Here is a 4,034-nt window from a genome sequence, read left to right on the forward strand (position 1 = left end):
TGACATATAATTTTCTAACCACCTGGCAACACTGGCAACGTGATACAACCATGGTATCAGGCTTCTGCTGTATCAGCACCTAGTTTTGGAGAAATGATTCAGAGCTCAGATAACAAGAAAGTATCTTCTAATACAGTCTAAGGTCATTGTTGGGCTGTTAGGAGGATGGATGCTGGTAATTCTCAGGAAAATAAGAAAAAAAGCACAAGGCTATAGAGCTTTTGAGATGGCTACACTTTATTGCATGGCCCCAGGGAGAGTTAGTAAGGCTTGTAGGACTCACGGGGGTGGGGTGAGGGGTGGGGGGGTGGGGTGAGGGGTGTGGGGGGTGTGGGGGGGTGAGGGGTGGGGGGAATGGGGGGACACTTCACACCCAAGAGTGAGAGTCTCTGAAGTTTGGTTCTCCCCAGTCAAGCCATAGACTGGCCACCTCAGTATCCCCGGAGAAGCTTATTGAGGTGAATCTCCTCTGGGGTGGGGCGAGATCTTCCCTGTGGCTGGGAGCTGTGGAATTTCTCAGCAGGGGGAGGAAAGAGGAGTCTTCTGACCTGTTCTCAAGGGGACCATCTCTCCCAGGGGCTTAGAGTTACTGGGGCTTCAGATCCAGCCTCCTGATGGATCGTGTTGGTTTGCCTCCTATTGTTACATGGGCCTCCTGATCATCGCAGGGGAGGACTGAGCCAGCTGACCTGCCTTCTCTTCCTAGGTTGGGGTAGAGAAATGCTGGGCCTGGACTGCCTTTCCCTGCTGGTGGAGGGACATGAGACACCCTGCCTTTATGCTGTCCCCCCAGTCATGGGACCCCAAACCAGGTGGCTTTTATCTCAGCCCCTTTCAGAGTTCTCCTCTGCTTGCCTCTTGTGTTATTTCTGGATTTACAGTCATACTTCGCCAGGAGCAGCAAGGAGAAATGGGTCTATGCTATGGACAGACTTTTAGAAAATAATTTTCATGCTACTTACTGCCTGGGACTCTGAATCTGGAAGTAATAAGGCAAAGACACAGAGGCTGAGTCCTAATTACCTTGGGAGTGGTTAGACATGGAGCACGATAAGAGAGGCTACATGATGCTTCTAGACACGGGGTCCTGGGGAAAGTTGGGTTCCGTACACAGGAGTGTGACTGGAAAGGGCTAACTTTGCGTGTTTCAGTTTTGAATTTTGGTCCAAATTACCCCTGTTATAAGCTTTATAAGCTTTTTATGAAGCATGACAAGTTTCATGAGAGGAAGGCGACTTCAAGCCTTCCAGTTTTTAAGGGAGTTTTTGTTTGTTTGTTTGATGTGGACCATTTTTAAAGTCTTTATTGAATTTGTTACAATATTGCTTCTGTTTTATGTTCTGGTTCTTTGGCCAGGAGGCATGTGGGATCTTAGCTCCCCGACCAGAGATCAAACCCGCACCCCTTGCAATGGAAAGTGAAGTCTTAACCACTGGACCACCAGGGAAGAGCCTGTGAAGGAGTCTGACTTATTCAATATCCTATAAGAACTTTGCAATGACAGTAATTTAGCAAATAAATATCATGGTTTGGAATAAAGTGTCAATCATGAGAGGCTAAAAAAAATTTTTTTCCCATGGAAAAATCTCATAGATATATATATTTTAAAGTTGATTTGAGAACAAGAGAAAGCTTTTGCATATCTGACAAGGTAGATGTGTTTTGATGAGAGACGCCATCCATATTTCAGCTCTACCGATATTGCCACAAATGGAACATATTTTTTCTAACAAAGATGCGGACATAAGTAAAGGACTGTGACTAAATAGAGTCACAGGAAAGGTGAGGCCCCACAGCTTATCCCTTAGACTGATTCATGACACAGGATTTAAATCGAACAATCCAGTCTCCTAATGCAGTGGTTCTCAACTTGGTTTCTTATCAGAATGCCAGGGACTCTTCGAAAGAATATCCCCAATACTAGGCTGTACCCGAGTCAGAGTCTTGGGGAGTGGGACTCAGGCATTGGTAGTTTTTTAAGCATCCAGGTGATTCCAATGTGCAGCCAAAGTAGATGGCCACTGCTCCAGAGGCAGGTAACTACCATCAACAGGTCCCTCAGCCCATTCACCCTGAGAGGAAGGGGCATCTGCTGGGCATCGTGGCCTCTCGGTGATCCTGTCATTCACTCTGCTCAAGGACTCCAGGCGTTATCAGCTTTGGGTACAATTTAGAGCCTTTCCATTTGCCTTAGTGATTTTTAGAGCAATATTTAATCAGGCAAATACCATCAAAGAGAGAAAAGATGGAAAAAGAAATTTCCATAAGGCGTGATATGAATAAGTAAGTGAAAAAACAATCTCAAGTTTAAAAGTGAAGGATGGGAAGTCAAAGCCTGTGAAATTTTATTTATACAAAAGAATAAAAAGACCTATTTCAGAAGGATTGATTTAAACGTATGTTTTTCAGCTTTTCCTGTTCCTTGAACATGAAACTGCTTCTAACTCAAAAAGATTTAAGATAGGTAATTATTAAATAAACACTCTTTACCGTCCCTCTGCAAAAAACCAAAAAGCCAAGTCCCCATTTTATTTATGGTAAACCAAATTATTTTCAGTTAAGAATAGTGGCAACCGCATGAAACAGCTTATCAGATACGTCAGCAGGAAGGTATGGCCTCTACAACGGCATTGCAAAAAGTCCCCAAAGAAAAAACAATAACAGAAAAATGACAAAACACAAACAAAATAAGAAAACGCCAGATATTTACAGCCTCCGTCTGAAATGTGACCTCTTCCACGTTCAGCATAAAACAAACCTAGAGAACATTTCTCAGTGCGCATCGCAGATGAAGCTGGTGCTAGCCAGTTGGAGGGCGGAGACACTCATTCCAAGAAGGGAGAAACGCACAGTTAGCAACTTGCTGGGATTATAACAATGTCTTGGGTTTTCCTGCAATTCTGTTACTGAAAATGACACAGAGTAAATGCTCTGATATGGTCGTACAGAAATGACTTGTTTGTCACCACATTTCAGAACAAACTACTCAGAGCCACAGGCACCGGGTCTGGGAAAGCAGAGGTGGATGGCCACGCAGCCAGGTGAGGGGTGTTTACCTTTGTGAGGTCGGCGGACGGACGGAAGCAGGGCTCTATAGCCTGGACGCTTCTGCACTAATGAGTCTTCTAATAATCAGCTCGTGGTTTTCTGTTTAACTTCAGATCCATCCTGTGCCGGGTTTTATTCTTTCTTTTTTTATGGCTGCTATGATGACTCCCTGAGGAAGTAGAAGAAGCAGCCTTCTGAGGTTTCACTCCCTGCACAGATCCATCAGCTCCTCAGGATGCTCCTGGCTGGGCTCGTTTTCCTGATTGTGGAAGTCTGGAGAAGTATCACTTTCCGTCCCACTTCCTGGCTCCCTCTTTTCAATGAGCTGGTCCTGAACTCCTGCCAATGCACTTGCTGCAGCTGCTGAAGTAACTGAGGGTTTACTGAAGAGCCGCTTCTTCTATCGTTTTTTGCTATTGGAGTATTTTGGTTCATCAGGTACTGATCCCAGCCACGAATAGTGTTGCCATACATCTGAGTGTCTTCCAGGTAGCTTCCCTCAAAAGCACAGATCTGGCTCTCCAAATTGGCCAGTGTTTGCGCCAGTTCCTGCTTCCGCTTCCCGAGCCCCGCCTGCTCGCGCCGGCTGTCCGGGATCTGCGGCAGCGTCGCCTTGTTGTGCATCGCCATGTTGTACTCCCGTGGATAGATTTTTAAAAATAATTTCAAGCCAAAGGTTTTTTTTGCTTTTTTTTTTTAAAGTCCCAACGTTATTTTAGACAATTTTCTGTGCCATTTAAATAAGATGGATTAATAAATTCATGTTTGCCTAATATTTCTATTTGAAATCATACATCAAAAATACCACAGCGTTCCAAATTCTATGATCTGGAGAGATGAAACAAAAAACACTGTTTTTGAAAGAGGAAAGGCCCCGTGAGCACACAGCAGGGAGGCCGTCTGCCAGCTGAGAGGAGAGTCCTTACCAGATACCACATCTGCAGGACCCTTGATCTTGAACTTCACCGCTCTCAGAACTGTCAGAA

General features: G+C 44.9%; 1 pseudogene; it reads right to left on the minus strand.

Annotated features, from left to right (window-relative positions):
* Positions 1-3,082: 3,082 nt before the first annotated feature.
* Positions 3,083-3,678, minus strand: LOC113631627 (chromatin modification-related protein MEAF6 pseudogene; annotated as a pseudogene).
* Between the last annotated feature and the right edge of the window lie 356 nt (positions 3,679-4,034).

This window comes from Aethalodelphis obliquidens, unplaced genomic scaffold (genome assembly GCF_003676395.1).
Source record: "Aethalodelphis obliquidens isolate GAN/ISIS:26980383/991018 unplaced genomic scaffold, ASM367639v1 scaffold34, whole genome shotgun sequence".
Taxonomy (NCBI): Eukaryota; Metazoa; Chordata; class Mammalia; order Artiodactyla; family Delphinidae; genus Aethalodelphis; species Aethalodelphis obliquidens.